Genomic DNA, 16345 nt, shown 5'->3' with positions numbered 1-16345 from the left:
CAGAGATCGGATAGTTGCAGACAAAATATTTATTTTTAGATCTGTCAATATAACATTACAACAGTCAAAGTCTATCCTGAGCATTTGTTTATTGGCTTCATTGTATATTAATTTGTTTATTTTATGCAGCAACAAAGCATTTCACATTTAAGAGAGAGAGAGAGAGAGAACAAGTCTCGCAGAATGGCCACAATTCTCTTCTAATTGCCTCTCAGTACCAGTCTGTTGATGTGAATGATATATTGCAATAGCACTAGATGAGAAACTTGCAGTAGCATCTCATTGAACAATTATTGCACCGCTTAGAGAATTATTACAGTAATTAGGGCTGGAAGAAGTCTGCTCTTTCTATTTGAAAGAACTTTGTGTGCATAAATTACCAATTGCTATCGCACAGCTTTGCCTTTTTGTAAACAGCCTTGATTGGAGTGGTCTGGATTGCTGGGGATGGCAGTCATAGCAATACAGTCAGGATACCAGGTCCTGAACGTAAGGAAATGACATTTACAAGAGAAAAAATTAAATGCAAATAGCTTCACAGCTCTGGCAGTTTAAAGGAACCATTTGTTTGAAGCGAACCCATAAACGGGAGGAGACAGGACACGTAAAGTTGTTAGAGAGAAAGACTGGGATACAGGTACAGAAATAACCAGAAGAAATGAAGATTTGATTTAACAGTTGTGAAAAATAGGGTAGTGCAGGGAACAGGGGAAATGCTTCAGGCTGCAGACAAAAAGTAACTTGAGCTATCAGAGGCAATCGAACCCTTAGGACTGAATATTTGCTGTGATCACACTGCGATCACGCTGCTGCAGCAACGTTCGCAGTGTTTGCAGAAAGCTGGACAGCGTACCCGCGAGCCTTGTGAGGATGTGGTGCTCTGTCCGTCCCTTTTTCCTCTCCGAGAGCAAGATGTGCCCTTTTTTCTGGAAATGGTTGAATGGTTGACAGATCGATCGTGCTGTCCAAGCGTCACCTTACCGCATCACAGGCTACGGCACGGGTGCACAGCCTGCATACAGTCTCACACCGCTTCATTTAAATGGTAAATGGTAAATGGACTGCATTTATATAGCGCTTTTATCCAAAGCGCTTTACAATTGATGCCTCTCATTCACCCATTCACACACACACACTCACACACCAACGGTGAAAGGCTGCCATGCAAGGTACCAATCAGCTCGTTGGGAGCAATTAGGGGTGTCTGGCTCAGGGACACATCGACACACCCAGGGCACTCAGGGGATCGAACCGGCAACCCTCCGACTGCCAGACAACCGCTCGTACCTCCTGAGCTATGTCACCTCATTTATCACACTCCTGAAATTCAGCTCAAGTCAGGCCCAGAAAAGCACCTGCACCCTGCAGCAGGGACAGAAAGAAAGCCGGGGTGGTTTTGACGCACAGTGCTTAATTTTGCTGTGCGGACAAATAACTGACTTGGTTGCTGCTGTTTTTCTCACAGGACCACAAATTATGGATTTATGTTTTAATGACTTCACAACAATACAGTGCACTGTTTTTTTATTCATTTGTTTTTAGTCTTTTCATAATTTGTAGCCTTTTCTCCCATTTGGCAATTTAAATACTCACAATACAACAAAAAGTACACAACATTTATTTGCTTTCCTCCTTTTTTTCCTCCTACTTTGGAATTGGCAGTTGTATTCAAAACACAGCCATTCTTAGGTGGGCGAATAAAGGGGTAGCCTAAGGAGGAATCCAAAATAAGGATTGCATAACTAAACCTTGTGAATGAGCTTTACAGTCAAGTAAATACACAGGAGTGAACTCCGTTGAAAATGCAGCTCATCCATCCATCCTCTCCAACCTAAAATACCAAGGAAATAAGATAACCAGATTTTAGATTAATGATGGACTCCACCCAGCCCTTAAGCAGCCTCTGTACATCCACATTCAGTAATAGGGCACATCCGCAAATTTTAAATAGACCTTGCAACAACACACTTCTCAGAACACATTATGGTTAACACAAACCACCATAGTATCCTCAGGAATATTCATTCTGAAGCATTGACAAGGACTCAAGTAGACGATACAGATTTTAAATCTATTTGCTGATGATCCCATTTTTTAACAGAAGGGAAAAGCTTTGCCCAAATAACATTCTAAATGTGACTCACATAAAAAGCGTGGAGCTCCGTGCTCCAAGCTTTCTGCTTTTCCCAAATTTCTGCTGAGAGGGTTATTTTTAGCTTTTATGAATTCTTTCTAAAGACGATATGAGTTTTAAAGCGGCAAACTTGGCAGCGTTCCTTTTAATACTTCTAAGCCCATTTCTGCTTCAGTTTGCAATTATTTGGATCATTTCCAGAATAGAAACTTAGAAACTTCAAAGCAGCACATTTTGAAGTCCTTAATTAAAACATACCTACCTACTATTTAAAAAAAGAAAGAAAAAGGTGATCATGCAGAGCACTCTCAGCTAAGTACCTGTCACTGTGGGGAGTGATATCGATTTCTGGTACAGCGTGTCCTCAAACAGAGGTAAGGATATCCTTGCCCCTGCACCCTGCACGGTGCATCACGTTACCTCTGCTTCATCTCAGGAAGACATCATGAACCGTTTCCTTAAAGGGCGCCCTGGGTGGTTCTTTGAATAATTAAAATCTTCTATGAAGTTAAATGTTCTTTGTGCCTGTAAATGTCTTGATTGGCGCCTGCAGGTAATTTAACTTTGAACCCTGAACTCATGTTTGTTTCAATACACAATACTGTAGGTCTAGTTGGAAAACAGCTGATTTATTCAACCGGTCATTCTCTTTTGTTTTTTATTTTAAGAGAGAACAACCCTTTTGCTCTTGTAGTTTGAAGAATTGCTTAAAGATCTCCTCCTCATTATTTAATACTGACTGAAAAGTAAGAACTTCAGAAAGATGCAACATACCATTATTGTTTCAGTAAAATGCATTGAAGTTGGAACCAAAAAAAATGCTCTGGATTTCCTTTGTATGGTGGTAAGATTTGCCAGGAAAAGGAAATAGTTTGAAGACATGGAGCCCTGATTCACTTCCCCATGAAGTCCTGTTTGGGTCGTTTTGTGCTGTGCGAGTTCTGACGCTGGTCTCAGGACAGCATGTCTTTATCTTATCCTCTGGGATTGGTGTCAGCAGTGAGGCTATTAGAGGAAAGAGCCACATTGGGAAGCCTTTTTTGCCATAGAGCTGATATTAGGCAGCCCAAATGTCAGGAGATAACCCAAGCGCCTGCTTCCAGTGTTGTGTCACTGTGGGACAGTTCCCAGCTGCCCATAGCAGGAAGAACTACCCCTATGTATGTTTCTTCCCTGAAAATGTTCCTTCCTGGTCAATGCAGATTAGTCCTGTTGAAGAATGTGGCAGTGTTACAGTATGTTGTTGTTGAAGTTGCAGTAGTACAGTAGGGCGAAGTAGTTAAAGTTGCAGTTGTACAGTAGAGTGCAGTGGTTAAAGTTGCAGTTGTACAGTCGAGTGCAGTGGTTGAATTTGCAGTTGTGCAGTGGATGAATTTGCAGTGATACTGTAGACTGCAGTGGTTAAACTTTCAGTGGGACAGTAGAGTGTAGTGGTTCAAGATTTAATTGTACAGTAGAGTGCAGTGGTTGACGTTGCAGAGCTAGTGGAATACCGTGGCTAAAGTTACAGTGGTACAGTTAGAATGCACTGGTTGAAGCTGCAGTGATACAGTAGAGTGCAGTGCCGAAGGGTACAGTGACATAGTAGAGTGAAGTGGTTAAAGTTACAATTGTACAGTTATAAAGCAGTGGTTACAGTTTCTGTGATGCAGTCAAGTGCAGTGGTTACAGTTGCAGCGATACTGCAGAGTGCAATGCTGAAGGGTACAGTGGAATAATAGAGTGCAGTGGCTGGGAGTTGGGGTTCCCTTATGCTGTCAGGATTCTTTTTTGCCACCAAATTTCTCACTGGTTGACCTCTCACCTGAAAAGCCCTCCCTCTCCTACCATCCCCAATTCCTTAATCTCCTGCCAGTCCTCTCCTCTCCTGCCGATCCCTCCTCCCTCGCTCCTTCTGTCTTTAGTGATTGGTGCTATTGAGGGATTGCAGTCGGCGACAATACTTTGAATTTCCTGAGTGGGGCCAGTAGAGTCATGTATAGCTTAGGTTCTTTTACCCCTCCTTCTGATCCACCATGGAGCCCGCTCTTTTTTCAGCCCAACTGGCACTACTTCACAGCGCCATCGCCCCTACCCACCCCCATGGCATCCAGGAGTCTGAGCTGGTACATGACCAGAAACCCAGTGCCCCCTCCACCCCCAGTGCTTGTGCTGGAGATTGAGCCTTCTGCAGGACGTCCAGCTGGCGGTTGCCTTTGGTTGTGCTTGGCCTTTGCTGGGCCTCTGCTTCATTTAAATTCATTTTAATTCTGCTTCTCTGTTGTTCTTCTACCCCCGCTTCAAAATGAAATGGCACTTTACTGAACAAGCAGAAAGCCAGATCCAGAGCCACAGGCATCTGGCTCATGCAGGGGCTCAAAGGCTTTTTTTTTTTCTTGTTTTTGTGCTGTGCCACAGGTAGGCATTTACAGAGAGTGTTGGCCTTTGCTGGGCTTTTATGGATGATTCCACTCTGGAGAAAAGGCATTGACTTTTCTAGGTATTGTTCAGAGATGCAGAGCTGCTTCAACCCTGAGGCAGGGTAATCACAAGGCCTGCTGCTCGGTGAGCAGTCAGTTCAGGGGAGGAGGGGTTGGAAAATTGTTGCAGACTGTCTGGGTTATAGCCTGATCGGGGCTCGATTTGTTCTGCCTGAGTGAAGGCATCCACTCAGCCTCAGAGCTCTCTTATATAGATATGGGTATTAGTAGGACGGACACCATACAATTTGCATATTGAATCCTGAGTGCATGCATGAACAAACTCTTACACATACATGCATGCACACACACACACATGCACACACAGAAGCCATACATAAATCAAAGCATCTTTCATTAGAGATTAGTTATGTGCAATGTGTTTGCCTATTTCTTGCACTTTCAGTTCATTTTTTCATTAAGAAATATGATCTAGTGATTCAGTATCTATGGTTGATGATTTAGAAAATGTCCTTTTCACTTATGAGCTTGTCCTCTCCCTTCACAGACTGGCAGGAACTCCATTTAGCAGGCCCTCTCAAAATCACACTCATCAGAGGCATCATGACTCCAGCAATGTTCTCTCCCGTGTCCTCAGTTAATTGTTTTGCTTGTAGGTGTTGGTTCAGAAATTGCAGAGCCGTGATAAATGATTTCTCAGTATCCTGGTGTCAGAGCAGTGAGGCTGCACCCCCTTCTGTACCAAACGGCACTGGCTAGCCTGAGCTGTTCTGTTTTATTGAACTGGCACAGAACATAGCTGTGTTGGTTGTGGAGCTAATTTCTGGTGGAATGATAATCTAGCTGAATTAGGTCTGTTTTATGTATATTGTATTGCAGTCCCTCCTGACAGAACCTCTACCTGGAGCAAATAATATTATAGAATAACATAACTAGCTATTGAGTATCTGTAACCAGCACCTTTGGACACCTTCTCCAGGTCCAAGTGTATCTTGCGTAAGGATTACAGCCACCCAGAGTAACATTTGACTTGTACATCATGAAACCAATCAGTCACACACAGTAAAATATCCAGTGTTAATTCAACTCTAATAATGTTAATTCAGCTCTTAACAGAAAATATTTGGTCTGACAAGTGCTGGTGTGTGCAATGACCTAATCTCCTCTTTTGGCCTTGACCCTGTGTGAACTTTTAAAATGAATGGGATAAGTGGCATGGTAGTTGGGTACCTGGGACTGTTTGAATCCCAGGGTAAATACTATTGATCTACCCTTGAGCGGCTAAGTGCATGGCCTGAATTGGTTCAAGAGGTATGAAAGCCTATCAGCGTGCAGTATGGTGAAAACAGTATGTGTAAATACTGTGTGTATTCAACTGTGAACAAGTGTGTCTGGAAGGTAACAAAATAATATAACTCAGTGAGCAGACCGGGCCCTTGTGACTTCATGTTTAGAGGGTGAATTATATTTGTCACCTTCTTAAAATGTTAAGCTTTGGCTCGATAAGGAATCTCTCTTCATTAACGGCGCAACTAATGGCTGTCTCGGTCTTCGTGGGCTTCAGGGCTAGCTGTTGTTTTCTCATCCCTCCAGAACAGATCCTCTGAGGGCCCCAGCAATATTGTGTGTACATATGATGAGTCTGCCCTGTCCATAAGAGATAATGAGACGATTACAGGAGGTGATAAAGGCTGTTTTGAGCCTGTAGTTTTCGCCGTTGGCTGCAAAGAGCCAACCGAGGGAAATGGAGTACAGAGGAAATGGGAAGAGCTGTCATCTCTTTGGCTGCAGATATTCTCCTTTTCGCCTGAAAGGCCATAGCTGTTATTTTGGTCCTTGACCACACAAGTTGCTCCCTTTAGCTTTTATTTTAGAATATATCACAACAGAACACACAAACCAAGCATATAGGCATTTTAAGACCACCAATATGTGTTTGCATACCATTCCAGTAGGCTATTTAAAGATTTCCCCAACCTACACACATTTGCTTAAAGGGATATTTCATTTTCTGAAGTTTTTAGTATTTCAATTTTAATTTGACTGGCCCAGACAGTTTTTTGTACAATGAAGGATACTGCGGATATACACAGACACTTTATAATAGCTGGCAGATGGGACATTAGGGAGTTTGTCACCTAAAGCAAGCAGATGCACTTGTAGCGTTTGAGCATTCAGAGGTTATGCTTGTGTGTATTATCGGATTATTCTACAAGAATGATTTCTTATTTTTGAACTTTTGGGGCGGCACGGCGGTGCAGTGCCTCCAGAACAGATCCTCCGAGGGCCCCAGCAATATTGTGCGTTCACTGTCACCTCACAGTAAGAAGGTTGAGGGTTCGAATCTCAGCTTGGGCCTTTCTGTGTGTGTGCCCAGTGTGTAATCCTGCCACTCGCCAAATGCATGCTGGGATAGGCTCCTACACCCCCGTGACCCTAGCATCACAATAGAAGTAGCATCACAATATACAAATCTGTATTTTTGTTTATCATTGTGAAAATATTATATAAAATTACCTCTGAAAATATGTTTTCATTACATTTGTGGACAAACTGTTTTATAGTTACTTAAGAGTATTTTCTTGCTAGTTATGCCACTGTACCAGCCATTAAAAAGCTGGCACTTCTGTCAGATACCTACAGTGACGTTAAAAAAGGTTATGTCACCCATGTTAAAAGATAATTGTCCCCTTGTTACTCAATCAAATTTTATTTCATTGATAATTAGATTCCACTGATTGAACACAGCCAGGCTTGTTTGCAGCCAGCCCTGTTGAATTTATCCTCACTCATATTGAACCTTACCAATAAGTAGTCACCACAAAGTTTCTACAAGCACAGTATACGACAATCAAAGGAAATTCCAGGAAATGAGAAAAAAAGCAGCTAAAAAATATTTGTCTGAAAAGGGTTACAAAGCTATTTGTAAAGCTCTGGGACTTGCTGAACCGTAGTGAGAATCATTATCTCAAAATGGAGAACACTTGGAACAGTGGTAAATCATTCCAGAAGTGGCTGGTCTTTCAAAATTTCTCTAAAGGCCCAGTGACAACTCATCTAGGAAAGATCCCAGAAGAACATTCAAATAACTGCAGGCCTCTCTATCCTCAGCTAAGGTCAGTTTTCACAACTCTACAATAAGAAAAAGACTGGGCAAACATGGAATTCATGGGAGAGTAGCACAGCAGAAACCACTGCTAACCAAGGGGAACATCAATGGTTGTGCAGCAAGACATACAGGCAAGTCTACATTTGAATGGCGGAAAAGGAACAAAATTTTTGGAGTGGCCTAGTCAAAGTCCTGACTTGGACCCAGTAGAGATGCTGTGGCAGGACCTGACACAAGCAGTCCATGCTTGAAAACCTCCACAGCAATGTGAAAGACTGATATCAAATTATACAAAGCGTTTGGTTGAAGTTATTGCTGCTAAAGGTGGTCCAACCAGTTATCAAGTTTAAGGGGACAATTACTTTTTCACATGGGTGATATGGGTGTTTGATAACTTTTCCTTAAATAAATGAAATAATAATTAAATTTAAATGGGGCTTTTGTTTACTCAGGTTCCCTTATATTACAAGGAATTATATTACATTTTGTCTAAAGTTCTGAAACCATTCAATGTGACAGTGCAACAATAGAAGAAATCAGGAAGGGGGAAGGGGTAAATACTTTTTCACAGCACTGTATGTAAATATCCTATATCATACACATATACTGTCTGGGTGAATAAAACAATGTAAAACTCAAATAATATCCAGGATCCCATGAGGTAAACTATCCATTTAATTTAACACCAGACTATATACATTATAACTACTGTTCCATAAGAATATCTCTCGGTCTGTGAGTGGAGCACTGCTCATTTATGTTAGCCTCTATCATTCTTGGCCACGGGTGTCACCCGTCCAGGGTGCCTGCAGTATCTGCTGGTTTCTGGTGTTTCAGCACCAGTGATTCATTTAAGCTGTTGATTGGAATTTTCACACCTTGTTTCTAAGTCCTTAATTGAAAGGAAAGTGCAAATCGCTGCTGGCACTGCAGATCTCCAGGACTTGTGCTCGACTCCTCTGGATTGAGTGATGTGGTTTGTTTTGGCAAAGCATATCAGTGCTCCTACTTTCAAGTTTTAAATGCGTGGTGCAGAAATGTGGCTTGGAGTGACCTCGCCCTTGTTATTGGGCACTTTATCGAAAGACAAACTTTGTATATTGATCTGGCCTGGGCTCTCTGAGAAATTGCTGCATTGACGGTTTTGACAGGTGCGAATACAAAGTGTGAGACAGAGATTGATTGCGACGGCACCCTCTGTACCGCTTTCACTCACAGTGTGCCATCTGAGTCATTCTGAGCTATGTAAAATGGAGGAGGGTGGTGAGAGGAAGTGAAATACACAAAAACACATGAATCTGTCCCTGTGGTTTTGCTGAAGATCAGTTGCCTCGGTACTGCGGCACTGGGATGAAAGCATGTTGGTGAAATGCATTCTGGGATCTGTTGTTAATGATTTCGCATTTCCAAAGTATCTTGTACATCAGTTTTGCAGCACTTGTATCACAGTTCTCTCCCAGCTACGCTAATGCCAGGCCAGGCCTGACTTTAAGTTGTCACTTGAAGATTCTAATTCAACACCTTTACTTTTTATTCAAATCCAACACCTTCATTACTTTTTGAACGTAGCATGAGCCTTGTGTATTGTGGTCAGGCACACAATGTGATAAACATGACAACCCTAAATTGGTTGTTACAGACAGACTTTGTTTCTAGGGTGCTGGGTTGTGCTTCCTAGTATGAAAGAACAAGCAGTGGTCTGTAGACTCCTTTAGGTGGCGCTGTAAGCTTGTATCACACTCCTGGTAGGAGCAGCATGAGGACTGTGATGTCTTGCAAGAATAGATTGCTGCTGTTCTCCTCTCTGCTGCTGATATTAAAGCTTGGGGCTGAACAGAATGCAGGGCACTGCTTTAATGACGTCGCAGTAGAGCTAATAAAGGACGCTGAATGCGGCACAGAGCACTATTTCACACACCATAAAACAGCAGTTCACTCCGCTTCAGGCTGTTTCTCTCTCCACTGATTTGATTCTGTTGCCCTTCAGGCCTACCTGCTGGCTGTGTACCCCACAGGAAACCTGAATCCATGAATACAATAATTCACCTCAATTAATGGTCTCCTTGGGCAAGAACAGACATGCCTGTATAGGCTTTAGGGCTTTGGAAAAATAATTAAAAGGAGCATTGTTTGATAGATGAGGTTTTCACTGAATATCAGTTTTGGTTGTCTTCACCTGAAGGCCTCAGGGAGTTAATCACAGTATAGCACTGTACAATATTGATCTGTTCTATTGCTTTCTTTCATAGCGACTTGCCAAATACGCATATGTTTTAGTTAATGTTATTCACATACTGCTTAATATTTCACTGAAGTAAATTCAGGTGCTATTACTCCACTACAGAACTGCAGTGCCCAACCCCAGAAATGAACACACAAACTTGTGACTAATAATCTAGTTAACCAACCACCAAATTACATACATAAAGGCTTTGCAAGGACTTGGGCAAAGACTTTTTTGAAGAGGACATATACTGTATATGTGTTTAAATATATGGCCATTTGGTGTTTTTTCCCACAAAGACAGTTTACCTTCCTGTAAAAAATTTCACTGCAAGCACACTTCAAATGCTGCATGTTGATTTAGGCTTCCCAGGATCCAGTATGGTGAACCTGCCTGCCTCCTTTACTGCTGTTCTGGTCAAGAGAGCCCGTTTTCTGTTCTGCTCTGAGCCATTGCCTGCAGAATGAAGTAAATATGTTTGTTTGGTATTTTTCTAAAGCACCGCCCTGCATTTTCCCTGATGAGTAGTGTCATAGCCGGGGTCTCAGCTGTGCCTGTTTAAACCTGGGGGAGTTACATTTTAACCTTGAAAATACTGGTTCAAATAAGGACCTGTGTCTGGAGCTCCTGAACCCTGTGCTTCACTTCAAAAAAGCAAAGCCAGTGGATATGTAACCCAGCACAGCATCTTTTTCTCTGACATCCTGTGAGCTAGGGTTGGGCAGGCTTGCTCTCTAGTTCTCTCTCCCTCTTGCTCTCTAGCTCTCTCTCCCTCTTGCTCTCTAGCTCTCTCTCCCTCTTTCTCTTTTACTTTCATTCATTTTCAAGGACATGGATGCCATTTTTGAATCCCATCGGGATGCTGCCATTTGCCATCCTTCGGAACAGGTCCTTCTGATAAGCAAAGGAATAAAATACGGTATAGAATGCAGCATCTCGGTTTACTGGTTTTGTCCTTTTAGGTATGATAGCCAGTTACTGCTATGCTGCTATGAACTCACCTGTCTTATGAGAAGCACTACTGTTTGGACTGAATTAATTTGAAAGTGATTTTCAAGCATCATTGAACATTCATTTTGATTTAATTAGGCCAAATCCTGTGTTGCTTTTGATCACATGGCTTTCCATTCATGTCTCTTTACTTGAGATCTTGGATGTGCTTCAGGAGTACAGAGCTCTTATCATGAAGGAACATGGAATATGAGTGCTGAAGCTCGATGAGGGATTATGAAACAGCCATGCTTTGATTTGTGGATCCTGATGGGTGCCTCCATTTTCATTTCTTTGTTTGCAGCCCTAGAGCCCCAGACTTGTAGCCATATCACTGAATTGCACATGTCACAAGGAAGTGATAAGTGATGTACTCACAAGTAATACAGGGTGTGTACTGCTGTAATTATTTGAACCACATTCTTTGTCTCCAACATGCTAGTTTTCAAGGGGGGGGGTTCACCTCCAACTGCTTGGTCCTTCAGACTACTGAGCCATTAGTCTTCGTCAGGCAGATCCATTTTTTAGAAAGGTGTTTCCCAGTTGCTGTGAAAGACACCTGCTCACCAATTTCCTTCTGTGAGGAAGTTTCCTTCCTATGTTGTATTTCTGAATAATGTTGAGGATGCACCCCGTGGCACCAACTACATAATCTGAAACACAACATTGGCAGGAAACGATTTGATTTATGTACCCCCTGTCCAGTCATTTTTTTCCTGTCCTGCTGATCCCCAGTGGTCACCCTAGTTAATGATCACCTGCTCCACCTGGCAGTTCTTTCAGCTCAGTGTGGCATGGCGATGTCAAGTTCTCAGGGACCTGGCACGCTTTTCTATGCCACCATGGGGACACAAGCTCATGGCCACAAGGTGTTCTCTGACCCATTCCAACCCAGACTCGCCGTGTCAAAGAGTGGGGCTCATTTATAGATGCTCCCTGAGCAATCTCACACCTCTAACTGGGAGCTACGCTCAGGAATCTGCCCTTACTCCCTTACTCTTATATCCAGCTGTCACTCTCCTTCCCATTGACAAACCCACCCCCCACCCCCTCACACACACATCCCACACCTGGTTCTGCTGATTTACTCCCAACCCACCAAACAAAGGTGCCCCACTGAGGTGTAGCTGTTTGTTTCGGGCGTAGATTCGTGAGCGAGAATGTTATTTGGTTAAATCCAAAGTGCAGCATTGCTGTTGCACATTTTGAGAAACGGTATCCTGGATTGTTTTAAAAAGCACTTTGTCATTTAAAAAGCGCCATGGAAAAAACATACACAGTTACACATGTATCCCATACGTATTTCACTTTGACCCCATTTCACACTGCAAACTTTGCCAGAGTGTTTTGGCCAATTTCTGGAACTAACCCTGAAAAGCCAGACGGAAGCCCAAGGCTAAGGCTGGTGTTATCCCACTTATGTGTGAAACCTTGTTTAACCTGGTGTTAAGAGCTTTTTCAGCCCTTTGTCTTAGCCAAACAATGTATAGTCTGGCATGGGCTGTAGGCTGAGAGAGAGAGAGAGTGTGTGTGTGTGTGTGTGTGTGTGCGCGCGCGCACGCACGTGCGTGTGTGCTTGCACGCTGTTGCAGCCCTAGGATGTTTGGCTTTGCAAAACATGGCAGAGGGGTGGTGGGATGTGTAGTCAGAAACAGTCAGGTGACAGGGCCTTGTGCATTAACTGGCCCAAGTGTGACCTGGGGGACACACAAGTCCAGCCAAGTGTTTGGTGTGTAGAGAAACCTCAAGCCACCTGCCAGCCTTTTTCCAGCAGGTGGTTTTCATAGGAAAATGTATTGCCAAAATCACACTATGCACACACGGAGGGAAACATTCCTCATCCCCCTACTGCTGATTGGCTTATTGCGGTCACACCATGTATCAAGTAGGGAGTGTCACCTTTGAAATTGTATTGCCATTAAGTGAGTGGGCAACTGCTTCACAACTGTAAAGTGCAAGTGCAAACATGCACTTTTACATTCTTACATGCATTCAAGCATTAGGTTTATGGGGTGAGGATATACCAAGGTTCAGTTTGATAACTATATATATTATTTGCTTAACGGGTGTCTTTGTCCAGGGAAATGTCTATAGCTTATATTCGTTATCCACTTACACAGTTGCATAATCAGTCCAAGTTAAACAATGTGCCCCACTCAGAGGAACTTCAGCAGGGCTCCACCTGGGGTTTTTTAAAGATGTAGTCTTGGGGTTACCTGATAAGGGGGTTTACAAGATAAGTTTTCAAACCACAAAGCCACATTGTCCTAGCTGTATAAGAAGATGCATGAACATTATAGTAAGTATATAATTACAAATATGACCTTATATAAAAACATTACATTTTTTATGTATTAAGCACCCTTGATTAATATTTTCCTGCTAAATCTAAAATTTCTTCTGGTGCAGTGATTCTCAAACCTGGTCATGAGGACCCTCTGTATGCTGGTATTCATTCCAACCTCAGTTGCAATCTCAGTATTTTATCAAGCAGTTCCTTTTTCTTAATTTGAAGATTTTTGTGTTTTTAGGGATTATTTACCTTCTTAAACCACATTATGTCAGAAATAGCTATGCATGCCAGTAATTGTCCTATATTCACATTGTGTTTATTGTGCAATATTGCAAATAATTTCATTAAAAAAGTAAATCATTTTACTGATGAAATTAAAGATTGAGGTGAATCAATAAACTCCTAATTGGTGGCAGTGCGGACACCTGTCCTCTGAAGCTAACCATTTGTTAGATAATGAAGAATTCAAATACAAAGAAAATGATAAAAAGCCAAGCATTCATTGTTTTAAGAAAGTTTATGGACAAGTTATGAAAGAACTCTAACGCATGTTTTCATCAACCTTATTGAGCAAGAGATTGACTGTAACAAAAACCAGCATACATAGGGTTCCCCAGGAATGAGTTTGATTATCACTGCACCAGAAGACATTGTCGAAATGTAAATGTTTTAGATTGAGCCAGAAATGTCAATCAAGGGGGATATTGAATCTAGTGTACTGAATACTTGGCCCTGATTTCTACTCTGAAATAAAATACGGTCTTTTCTAGCCTTGAATGACCTGCTGGATTACTCCTTGAGGAAAGATTGAAACTGGAGCTGATGGAGCCACAATGGTGGGGGGTGGTGTGGGTGTCCTGGAAGAGAATGGACAGGGACTATTCAGGGCCGGTGGGCATGGAGGGGCAGGGGTTTGCCCTGTTGCACAGCCACCTGCCATGTCCTGTCTCCAGTCAACTCTCAGTCGTATGCGGTTGCGGCTTTATCAGCCTTCCACCACCTCTGGCACCCAATGTGGGCTCTTTGGGCTCTGTGTTTGTTTGATGATTCCAGGTTAGCTTGCTGCCTCCCTCAATTCTAATGGGAAAAAAATTACAAAGGCCAAGTCATCTCTGTGAGGGGAACCATTCTTGAGGTGCTGCACAATGTACAAGATTGATCTGCAGCAGATCTGGTCTATGTCTAGAGCTATTTTCAATCTTCCAATGCTTCCAACACCAATAAAAGGGAGAGATAAAGGAAGACTGCTAAATTGGATCAATCAAGAAAATGATTGGTTGAAGAGAGGAGGGGGGATAAGAAACCATTTTCTCACATTACCAGTGTGACTGTGTGATAAGAGGGGATGGTTCAGGGCAGGAGCTGAGACAAGATTTTCCCTTGATTCACTGCTGCTCTCAGTGAGATATGATGGCTTCTTGAGGCAAAGTCGCTGGAAAGAAAAAAATGTAATTGCCCTGCTGCAGGTGGCAGGCACTTCTATTCATAAATATAATTTTGCTTTTGATGGAACTCCCCTGAGATAAAAATGACATATTACACAATCTGTGTTGTCAAGCCATTAGTGGGAAAAGAGTCCAATATGAGGAAGCAATTGGTGCGACAGTGCTGTTTTCTGTAAAGAAGAGGTGGCAGTGTGGCGTGGTATTTGAAGTGCCAAGCTCGTAAACTGATGGCTTCATACTCCACTTCCAGATGAGGGCTGGCCGTTGTGCCTCTGAGCAAATGCAGTACTCAACTGAACTGCATCAGTGAAATATCCAGCTGTTTAAATGTGATATATATTCACATTCTCAGCTTTTATTTAAGGGTATTTTTATTCACTTCGGTTTCACTATGTAGAAATTATAGCATTATATCAGTACTGTGCAAAAGTCTTAGGCACCCTAGATTTTAAAATATAATATATAGTATATATTTGGTCTTAGATGTTTATTTTTTGTTTTCTGCATTAGTGTGTCAGTAGAAAAGAGCAAATTTGAGATTTCCAAACATGAATTTTCCAAAAAAAGCAAGCAAGCAAAACAGCCAAAATCTGCATAAGAACTGTGGCAAGTTCTTCAAAATGCTTGGAACAACCTACCAGCCGATTTTCTTATAAAACTGCCAGACAGTGTACCTAAGAGAATTTATGTAGTTTTACGCGAAGGGTCGTCTCACCAAACATTGATTTTATTTAGTTTTTAACTATGTACTGCTCTTTATATTATTTTTTCGATATTTATAACCTTTCATTTCATTATTTTTGAAAGCATCTTAGCTGTACAGCATTTTTTTTACAGGTGCTTAAGACTTTTGCACAGTACTGTATATATATATATATGTGTGTATATACAGTATACAACAGAAGTGAGTACACCCCTGTGCAATATCACTTAAATGTCAAATGATTCAAAATTGTATCACCTCTCAATAATTGCTTTATTTTTAAGTTGACAAGTAGAGTATTTCCTCTTATGAACAACCAAAAACAAATACTTTAGAAAGACTATATTGAAAATACAGGCCTCAAAGTAGAAACTCAATGCAACAAAAGTGAATACACCTGTGATCACTAGCACATAAGTTAGAAAACCTGTGATCATTGAAACAAAATTGAGTACACCTATGATTTCCAATTAGCCTAATTGCATGAACATGGTTATAAAATGACCTGTGAACACCAGAACTTTCTCAATTTTGACCTATGGGCTGTGTCTATCTGCATGTCTGCATCATGGCTCCACATGGAAAAGAATTTCCAGAGGAATTGAAAAATCTGATTGTGAGACTTCACAAAGATGGAAAAGGATACAGGATACGGTGACCAACTAAAAATTAGTCAAAACACAGTTGCAGCAGTAATCAGGAGGTATAGAACGAGCCATAGTACCACTAATCAGAGCCGCAGTGGCTGTCCTCCTAAAATGACGCCACGGACAGTGCGCTACTTGCACAATCTAGCTCTGAAAAACAGACGGGCAAGTGCTTCAGACTTGGCACAGGGGTTATCAATGGAAATAAGAGTTTCTGTGACAGCTCAGACAGTGCGAAGGACATTGCATAACGTCAACCTCTATGGACGGCGTCCAAGAAAAAAACTCTTGCTTGCTCTTCGGCACAAAACTGCAAGACTAAACTTTGCTAAAGAACATGAAAAAAAGCCTGATAAATATTGGGAGCACATTCTTTGGTC

General features: G+C 42.0%; 1 protein-coding gene across 7 annotated transcripts in view; it reads left to right on the top strand.

The window, feature by feature from the left end:
* The window catches only part of prkag2a (protein kinase, AMP-activated, gamma 2 non-catalytic subunit a), a 109695-nt gene that overhangs the window by 53858 nt on the left and 39492 nt on the right, over window positions 1-16345 (top strand). The gene's annotated exons all lie outside the window — the stretch shown is intronic.

Source organism: Anguilla anguilla, chromosome 4, assembly GCF_013347855.1.
Source record: "Anguilla anguilla isolate fAngAng1 chromosome 4, fAngAng1.pri, whole genome shotgun sequence".
Lineage (NCBI taxonomy): Eukaryota > Metazoa > Chordata > Actinopteri > Anguilliformes > Anguillidae > Anguilla > Anguilla anguilla.
This window is presented reverse-complemented; position numbering and strand designations above follow the sequence as displayed.